The sequence below is a fragment of the Lepidochelys olivacea genome (genome assembly GCF_965140295.1).
Source record: "Lepidochelys olivacea isolate rLepOli2 genome assembly, chromosome: 6".
Taxonomy (NCBI): Eukaryota; Metazoa; Chordata; order Testudines; family Cheloniidae; genus Lepidochelys; species Lepidochelys olivacea.
The window spans coordinates 8,094,560-8,105,063 of NC_140416.1; positions in this window are offsets into that span (position 1 = coordinate 8,094,560).

Genomic DNA, 10,504 nt, shown 5'->3' on the forward strand with positions numbered 1-10,504 from the left:
GTTGTTGAGTCATTCTGTTGGAGCTGGCTTCCTAGAAACTTGGGCGTAGGCCCAAGGGGAACAGTGACCATTGCTTAGTGACTGGAAGTTGGAACCTGGAAGGTTCAACTCACCAGCAACCATCGCCCATTTCTCTCCCCATTGCCCTTCACACCTGGTAACAGCCACAAAGCCAGCATGTCTCACCTCACCACAGCATTGCAGTGACACCCTAGATCAGTGGTTCTCAAACTTTTGTACTGGTGACCCCTTTCACATAGCAAGCCTCTGAGTGTGACCCCCCTAATAAATTAAAAACACTTTTAAATATATTTAACACCATTATAAATGCTGGAGGCAAAGCAGGGTTTGGGGTGGAGGCTGACAGCTTGCAACCCCCCATGTAATAAACCGCATGACCCCCAGTTTGAGAACCCCTGCCCTAGATAGCTGCGCTGCAGGGTTTGAACCCGTGAGTCGCCGTGACTCTGGGCAGCTATAAAGCAGGGGCTTTGATTGCCTGAGCTAAAGGATGGGCTCCTGCAGCCCCGAGGCTGTAGAAGTCATAAATCTCTATAAGTGATGCCCCCACTAGAGGAAGACAGAGTGCCGCTAGCCTGGGTTATGCATACAGCTCACTGCCCCACTTGTCTGTGAATTGCAATAGCTTCTCCTGACTGGTTGCCAGCAGCACCTGCAGCAGGACTGCCCTGAAACCTTGATGCTACTTTCACACAGCGAGTGTTTCTCTCAGCTGTTCGCTTAGCTTTTGAGTTAAACAGGTAAAAATCACACTCCTCAGAGGAAGAAAAGGAGTACTTGTGGCACCTTAGAGACTAACAAATTTATTTGAGCATAAGCTTTCGTGAGCTACAGCTCACTTCATCGGATGCATTCAGTGGGGATCCTCAGAGGGGAATTGCCTTGGTCAAGAAGATGCCTCCCCAAGACGTAGGCAGTTCCCTGGGGATGCTAGGGTTATAGCATGGCGGGAAAATTGTCCCCTAACTGTCTCAGCCCTTTCCTAACTGCGACCCTGCTCACTCCTGGCTGCTATACCCCCCCCCGCAACTGATTCCCCCTCCTCCTCTGCTCCCCATTTGGCTGAACGAGTCTCCAATCTCTTCCAACCAACAGGGCTGGCTGCCCAGAGAAAGATCTCCCGCAACCATGGGGAGGAGACCCATCCCTGGTTTCCTCTTCACCTGCCCAAGAGCCTCCCGCTCCCTACGCATGAGCAAGGTGCCCGCACCCCCAGCAGCACGGAGCCCAGGAACTCCCTAGCACGGTAGGTGCAGCTGGGAGAGCAGATGCCAGCTGGATGGGAGTAATCAGCAGCACTACATCTGCCCCCCACAGGCCTGAGACCCCACGCCAGGAGCCCAGGGTCGGATAATTTCACAGTAGCGAAGGCGGCCCCAGCCCAGTCAGAATGTTCTGCGTCACCTAGCTGGGGCTGCTCTCATACCACTAGGAAATCCCCACAGATCCTAGCAGGGGCACCTGGTAAGTTTCTCGGATTCATTATCATTCACCTAACAAGGGAAATCATTATTGTGGCGCTAGTGATGAGCCCTGAAAAGCGGGTCGGAGCCAGCTGAGATCTCAGCTTCCCCCTTCCCCCGCGAACCAGCTAGATCATAGAATCACAGAAGATTAGGGTGGGAAGAGACCTCAGGAGGTCATCCAGTGCAACCCCCTGCTCAAAGCAGGACCGATCCCCAACTAAATCATCCCAGCCAGGGCTTTGTCAAGCTTGACCTTAAAAACCTCTAAGGATGGAGATTCCATCACCTCCCTAGGGAACCCATTCCAGGGCTTCCCCACCCCCCTAGGCACCCCCAAAACACCTCGCTCCCTGGTGCCCCCAAACACCTCGCTTTGTGCCATGGGCGAATGCCACAGCTGCAGCACTGAGGCCTAACATCCTTCCAGTGGGTTTAGTGTCTGGGTTCACCTCCCAGCTCTGCTCTGGACTCTTTCCAAGGCCTTGGGTGACTCAGGCAGCTGAATACCTCTGCGGCCCTGGGCCTGTCATGTACACCTTGTGCACAGCAGGTTGCAGGGGTGCTCCTAGCAGGTCAGGCACCTGTACCAGATATGGACTGGCTGCAGAGCTTCCATCAGAGAAAGCATTACCAGAGATGTGTTCCCTTTAAGGGCCATGAATACACTGCCAGGTATGGCTGGTGTATGCTCAGGGAAGGGATGTTACAGATGTTGCCGCCTAGTTGGCATTCTAGCGTAGGGCCTTCTTAGGCCACGTCTACATGTCTACAGCTGTTACAGTGGCCTAGCTAGTACTGCAGCTGTGCCAGTGTAACCCTAGTCTAGATGTGTCCTACAGCAACGGAAGGGATTTTCCATCAGTAGAGTTAATCCACCTCTCCGAGGATTAGGGTTCCCAACCCTCCCTCTTTCACCAGGAGTCTCCCACAATCACTCTCTATCTCCCGGAGGCTACCTCAGCCAAACCAGGAGATTTTGGGCGCTAACAGTCGGCACGGCAACGGAGCGAAAGCAGGCCCCTTTACCTTCTTTCACTCTGCCCCACACCTGGAAGCAGCCAGCACCATCCCTGCAGCCTGGAGGGGAACAGGGAGTCTCCGCGCACTGCCTCCACCCAGAGTGCCGACTCCACAGCTCCCATTGGCCGGGAGCTGTCTCTGTCTCTCTGGGCCTCAGTTCCTTCCCCTGAGATGATTAAAGGATTGGAAAACATGCCATAGAGTGAGAGAGACAAGGGGCTCAATCTGTTGAATTTAACAAACAGAAGATTAAGGGGTGACTTGATCTCAGCCTGTAAGTACCTACATGGGGAACAGACGTTTGATAATGGGCTCTTCAGTCTAGCAGACAAAGCTGTAACAAAATCCAATCGCTGGAAGTTGAAGCTAGACAAATTCAGACTGGAAATAAGGTGGACATTTTTAACAGCGAGGGTAATTAACCATTGGACCAATTTACCAAGCCAAGCCTTGTGGTGGATTCTCCATTACTGGCAATTTTTCAACCAAGACGTGATGTTTTTCTGGCTCAAACAGGGATTATTTGGGGGCAGGTCTCTGGCCTGAGTTAGAAGAAGGTCAAACTAGATGATCACACTGGTCCCTTCTGGCCCTAGAATCTATGGATCTCTGTGCCATGAAGCTATGACCTGGTCCTTCTTTGGAAAGTGCTTTGAGATCCAGCTATAAAAGGTGCCGTAGCTGTTCCATGTCGTATTGTTATTAGCTGAGATGAGATGATCCACTCCATGTAAACCAACAGTCCTACCCATGTCTCTTCACTGACCAAACAATCTACTGCTACATAGCTAAGGGTCATCTATGCCCCAATGCCTTGTGCATCCCACAATCACGCCAGTGCTATCTACCCCCTTGCTACAGAGAGGAAACTGAGGCATGGAGAGGTTTAAGGGCCAGATTGGGCACTTCTGAAAATCTGCTAGACACCTTTGCATCTTTAGGTGCCCACATACCTTTGCAGAGCTGGCCCCAAGTGACTTGCTCAAGGGCAAATGGGTAGTTTGTGCCAGAGCCAGGGAGTGGAACCCAGGGCCCAGGCTAGGGCCTTACCCATCGGGCAGCCTTCTTCTGTGTGGGGGAGCTCAGAAGAGCCCTTTGTGGCCAGATTTGGTGTGAAGAGAACCCCTGCCAACAGTTAGGAGAGGAGAGCCCATGCAATCCACACACAACTCATCTGCCTTGAGGAGTGGACGGGGGGCAGGCCTGCTGGGGTGAGCCTGGGGAGGGGAGCTGAGGGGGGATGGGACTTGGGACTCTGTGGATATGGGGAAAGTGGTGGATGTGATATATCTTGACTTTAGCAAAGCTTTTGATACAGTCTCCCACAGTATTCTTGCCAGCAAGTTAAAGAAGTATGGATTGGATGAATGGACTATAACGTGGATAGAAAGCTAGCTAGATTGTCAGGCTCAACAGGTAGTAATCAACTGCTCAATGTCTAGTTGGCAGCTGGTATCAAGCGGAGTGCCCCAGGGGTCGGTCCTGGGGCTGGTGTTGTTCAACATCTTTATCAGTGATTTGGATGATGGGATTAAATGCACCTGCAGCAAGTTCGCGGATGACACTAAGATGCGGGGAGAGGTCGATAAGCTGGAGGGTAGGGATAGGGTCCAGAGTGACCTAGACAAATTGGAGGACTGAGCCAAAAGAAATCTGATGAGGTTCAACAATGACAATGCAGAGTCCTGCACTTAGGAAGGAAGAATCCCATGCACCGCTACAGGCTGGGGATTGACTGGCTGAGCAGCAGTTCTGCAGAAAAGGACCTGGGGATTACAGTGGATGAGAAGCTGGATATGAGTCAGCAGTGTGTTCTTGTTGCCGAGAAGGCCAACGGCGTATTGGGCTGTATTAGTAGGAGCATTGCCAGCAGATCGAGGGAAGTGATTATTCCCCTCTATTCGGCACTGGTGAGTCCACATATGGAGTATTGCGTCCAATTTTGGCCACCCCACTACAGAAGGGATGTGGACAAATTGGAGAGAGTCCAGCGGAAGGCAACAAAAATGATTAGGGGGCTGGGGCACATGACTTACGAGGAGAAGCTGAGGGAACTGGGGTTATTTAGTCTGCAGAAGAAAAGAGTGAATGAGGATTTGATAGCAGCCTTCAAATACCTGAAGGGGGGTTCCAAAGAGGATGGAGCTTGGCTATTCTCAGTGGTGGCAGTTGACAGAACAAGGAGTAATGGTCTCAAGTTGCAGTGGGAGAGGTTTAGGTTGGATATTAGGAAACACTATTTCACTAGGAGGGTGATGAAGCACTGGAATGGATTCCCTAGGTGGTGGAATCTCCATCCTTAGAGGTTTTTAAGGTCAGGCTTGACAAAGCCCTGGCTGGGATGATTTAGTTGGGGATTGGTCCTGCTTTGAGCAGGGGGTTGGACTAGATGACCTCCTGAGGTCTCTTCCAACCCTGATATTCTATGATTCTATGATTCTACAGGCCAGGTAGGGAGGACCTGGGGAGGGGAGCGGAGGAGGAAAGGAGCAGGGGAGCTAAAGAGGGATGGGACATGCCAGGTGGGGAGGATTGGATAAGGAAGCTATGGGGGATGGGTTAGGCCTGGTGGGGGACCATGGGAGGGGAGCTGAGGTGCGGAGGGAGCTAGCCAGGTGGAGTGTGGGGGGGATTGGCTGAGGGAGTTGGGACGTAGTAAGGCTTAACAGGGAGCAAAGGTCTTAGCATGGCTAAGAAGGGACAAGCCTACTGCGGGCACCTTTCTAGACTTGGGATTTTTAGTGGGGAAGTGCTGATTTGTAGGGAGCGGGGAGGTATGGGATGGAGCAGGACCCTGCATGGCTTGGGAACCTCTGCCCAGCAGCTGCATCTCTCTGCTGTGGAGCGCCTGAGCTGCCCAGGGCTTGTGGATGGATCCGGCTTGTTTCCACACGACAAAGGATTTGTGAAAGTGTTTCTGCGGGGCTGGAGGGCCCAGGAACAGTTTCACGAGCTGCCACTGCCAACCAGCTTTGTTCTGCTCTGTAGCATAATCGTTCGAGCGACGCACAGCTCTTCCCAGACCCGAAGTAGAGCTGTGGGTAGCTGGAAAGCTAGTCTCTTTCACCTACAGAAGTTGGGCCAATAAAAGATATTACCTCCCCTACCTTGTGTCTCTAGTAAACTACTGTGGCAGTAACTGAGCGCCTGGGAATTTATGTTAGCACCAGGAGAAAGCTGGAGGTCAGGGCCATATTTCCGCACTGCATTCTTCTGCCAAAGGTTACAGGCCCAGCGTGTGTGTGTAATTGATGGGCAGGCCCATGCATACAGATGATGGTGTGTGCTAACAGCTTGGGTAGCTGAAAAGGAGCTCACGGCACAAAAGCGATTCCAAGACCATGGGTTTGAGCAACGGGAAAACTGGCACCAGAGCCTGGCAACACCATTTACCTTCCTACTGCTGGTGAAGAGGGAGTTTTGCGGGGTTAGCTGGGGGTTTGTGCCTCAGGGGAGAGGAAGGATGTCCCAGTGGTTAGAGCACTAGCTCAGGATTCGGAATAGCCTGGTTCAGCTCCCTGGTCTGCACAGACTGACTGTGCAACCTTGGGCAAGTCACTGAAATACCTTTACAATTCTGGCCCTAAGTGCCTAACTCCCCAAGACTCTGGCTCTTAGCCTTTCTATGCCTCAGTTCTCCTGCTGAACAAAGTGGAGAATAGCACTGCCCAGCCTGACAAGGGTGTGCAAGGATGACTACTCTAAGGGGTCACACACATCACAGCGTCTGTCAGCTGAGCTTATTGCACGCCCCAGGGATGGGGCTCCTTCCATCTCACCCTTCCCCAACAAGCTCCCTGGGTACCACCCACCTATCCCCCTCTACTTAGACACTTTGCACTTGCCTGCCTCCCTGCTCAGACCAGCGGTTCTGGATTCCCCCCTCCCACCCCCGGTCTCCCCTCCTCCCATGCCAGGTCCCCCCAGATAAGTTTCATAGCTAGGCTGCAGGATTTAGGATTTCAGTTTACAGTTATGAGCTCTTCTGGTTGTAAGGAACCATGAGCCTGGTAGTCCTGAGTCTGCAGGCAGGCAAGCATTGTAGCTCTGAGGGGGGAACTAGCCCTTTGCTAACACTCAAGCCTGCAGATCTCCCCTACTGGGCCTGAGCCAAAGCCCTCTGGAAGCAACGAGAAGACTTAGAGTGAGGACAAAGGCACTGAGCCTCAAAAGTATTTAGGTTCCTAACTCCCACTGGTTTCAAGAGGAGTTAGGCACCTAAATACCCTAGAGATTCTGTGCCAGTGACCATTGTATAGGCTCACTGGCTGGTTCCACCTCCGTCCACACTACAGCCATGGTTTTCAGAAGCGATTAGCAATTTTGAGGGCTTCAGTTTCTGGCAGGGGGCGAGGAGGGAGGTGGGTTTGTCAGCTGGAGATACTAACTCACTGGAAGCCAGGCCTTTGTGGGGAGTCTCCCTTTCCAGGCACCCCTGAGATTAAGGCCCTCCCAAATCACTAGTCACTCAAACTTTGGCCTTATAAGCCCCACCCCATTTTTATAAGCTGTTTGGGACGCACTCCTTTTCCCTGGCTACCAACACAACCGGTCTGCAACTGCACAGCAAGGGTTGTCCCATGGCACGCCCTGCCATCAACCGCATTTGTGCACCGGTATCGCCCACACTGTGTTTTGAACCATTGAATTGTGGGGAAAATCTAGGCCATTTTCCCAGCCTGCCTTGCCAGGGGATAGAGTTTGCACAGGACGTGCACACGGAGCAGCACTGGCTAGGCAAAGCATTCTGGGGCACACTATTGCACAGACAGCTCAGCCGGTTCGGTGACAGGGGCACAGCTGGGAGACTCCCCTCCCCTCTGTGCAGCTAAGACAGTATTAGGCCCTGGTTGAGGAGCTGACCATGTGCCATGCCATTGAGGTCACCAAGAGAAGGGCAGGCACAAACTACGCTCAGAGCCAACCAGCTGGCTACAAACTCAGTTAAAAGTTCTAGTACGAGACAACCTTAGATTTACTCCTCTGTGCCTGGAGCACCAGCAATGAGGAAGGAAAGGAAAATGGTTGGTAACGAGCAGAGATCCTGAGGATCCTTCGCTTCCTCAAACCTGTGAGCTTCCAATGGATACAGTCAAACCCTGGTTTGTTCTGGCTGGGCCAGGCACCAGAAAGCAGTTTCCTGCAGAGATAGCAAGGGTGCCTCTGTGCCCTTCCAGCAAGCAAACTGTCAGGGAGCGTGTGCTTAGCCAGCCGCTGCTAAGGCTTTCCAGGCCCAAGCAAAAGGTAATTAAAGGGCAGACCTGTTTAGAAAAAAAATCCCTTCATTTCTCTTCTGTTCCTGATTTAAAAATAATTGGGCAGAGGTGTGAATGCAGAGCAGCTGGCAGAGATCAGCAAGGTAAGGGCAGCTGAGGCGTAGTTAGGACACCGTGGAGTGAAGTGGCAGAGGACCAGAGACCTCACCACAGATAAGCAGAAGCTGAGGAAGCCAGGGGGAGCCTAAGAAGCTCCTGGCTGCCTGGCCCATCACTCTGGACTGAGCACAGTTACGCACACTGCAGCTGTGTGCAGGGAAGCCGCAGAACACCAGTCAAGAGGCAGAGGCAGAGGCAGAGGCAGGGCCGGGAGCAAGGACAGAGCAGGGAGAGGAGAACTAGCACCTATCTCAGACTCAGGAGGAGCAAGGTAACCCTTTGATGGCAGGCTTTTCCCAGGGGTCACACCAGCTGGGGTTCAAGGGTTAATACCCAGAGCAAAGATCTTACATTCCCTGAATGACCCAGACTGATATAACCTACAGGCAGGGGCTGCTTCCCGCAGTGCCAAGATGCAGCCACCTCTGGGGAAGAGTGTGGCAAACGCATGGTGTTTAGCACAGGAATCAGGAAGGGATCCCATGGTGAACTGAAGCTGCAGGGGTGAGGTTTAATCCCACTGGAGTTTGGCCAGGACCGCAGGGTTAGCAGCCCTACCCTAGAGGGTATCCCTAGCTAGGTATGTGTTAGATTATGATTTCTTTAAATGGCTGAGAAAAGAATTGTGCTGAATAGAATGACTATTTCTGTCTGTGTGTCTTTTTTGTAACTTAAGGTTTTTTCTATGCAGTTCCAGCAGAGCTTTGATGTGTTTGCCTGATTCTCGAATCTCCTCCTTAAAGAACTCTTTGATCAATTCACTTTGGTTCTTTAATTCAGGATACTGTACCAGAACAGCTAGGTTAAATTGATAGAATGCTTCCCCCGTCGCTCCCGAGTGGCCCCACCAAGCTGCTCATTCCTTGCCTTAACGGCACGCTCAGATACAACCTGCACCTCACTCAGATGACTGATTGTCTAAGTCATTGACAAAATTGTGACTATAGTGGAATGTTTCGCTGTTCTCCACTAGATACCACTCGTCTTCCTCCAAGAGGGGCAAAAACCGTCCATCCTTGCTCAGAGCAGTCTTGATGGTCTCCCCTTTTGGGGCAAAGACGCATATCTTGCAGCACTCTTTTGTAAGCTCCTGGCACAACATTATTTTTTGAATTTGCACCCCATCAGGCCCTTTCTTTCCAGTGGAAGTGATATAAAATACAATGCATTCAGTCCTTGTGCTGTCGAGCTGGCGGTATCCTTGCTCACCACCTTTCTGGTCTCTCTTCACTTTATAAAACTTCATTGCAAAGTGGGACTTCTGAGGAAGGCACTTGAGGGGCATTCCCAACTTCACAAACCCCTTAATCTGCCTCTTCCGCTGCAGATACGTCTCCTTGCCCTGCTGCTTCTCGATGTGAGTCCGGATACGTTTCAGAGCCATCAGGGCCGTGTAAATACTGTCACTGGCTTTGCCTTTCACCACATACTTCACTCCATTTTTACCTAAGTTAATAGTGAATTTTCTATCCTCACTGTCATCGGATTCAGGGTCTCGGGTTCCAGGTTTTTCAGTAGACATCAGCGTATTGCCAATGTCCTTCAGAGCACTGCACCAGTGTTTGATCTCATCCTGTTTGGCGTGAGGGGGTTTGAACCCTGCACATTCTCTTGCTGAACAACAACAACACAAACCAGTGTGAATGAACAACAGCTGCAGTTTCCCTTTTGTAGCCCTACGTCAGTGCTCTTCACTATTTTTGAAGTGTGGGCCACTTTGGCAAAAAACCTTCAATGTGAGAGCCACATGGGGTGGGGTCGAGGGGTTCAGAGTGTGGGAGGTGACCCAGGGTAGGGCAGAGGGTGGGGTGCAGGGGTGAGGCCTGCCAGGTGGGGCCAGGGATGAGGGGTTCACGGTGCAGGAGAGGGCTCAGGGCTGGGACAGAGGGTTGGGATGCAGGAGGGGGTGAGGCTCTTGTTCGGGGTGCAGGCTCTGGGGTTGGGCTGGGAATGAGAAGTTTGGGGTGCAGGAGGCTGCCCGGGGGCTGGGACCATATGCCAGAAGACAACAGCCTCTGTCCTCGAGCTCTACAGTGAGTACATAATGTTCCCATAGCCAGAGGACTCCCCCCAGCCCTCTCCCTGCTGGTGGGTGGCACGGGAGCTCCGGGGGAAGGAGCCCTTTCTTCCCCCTGCTGGCGGGTGGCACGGGAGCTCCGGGGGAAGGAGCCCTTTCTTCCCCCTGCTGGCGGGTGGCACGGGAGCTCTGGGGGAAGGAGCCCTTTCTTCCCCCTGCTGGCGGGTGGCACGGGAGCTCCGGGGGAAGGAGCCCTTTCTTCCCCCTGCTGGCGGGTGGCACGGGAGCTCTGGGGGAAGGAGCCCTTTCTTCCCCCTGCTGGCGGGTGGCACGGGAGCTCTGGGGGAAGGAGCCCTTTCTTCCCCCTGCTGGCGGGTGGCACGGGAGCTCTGGGGGAAGGAGCCCTTTCTTCCCCCTGCTGGCGGGTGGCACGGGAGCTCCGGGGGAAGGAGCCCTTTCTTCCCCCTGCTGGCGGGTGGCACGGGAGCTCCGGGGGAAGGAGCCCTTTCTTCCCCCTGCTGGCGGGTGGCACGGGAGCTCCGGGGGAAGGAGCCCTTTCTTCCCCCTGCTGGCGGGTGGCACGGGAGCTCTGGGGGAAGGAGCCC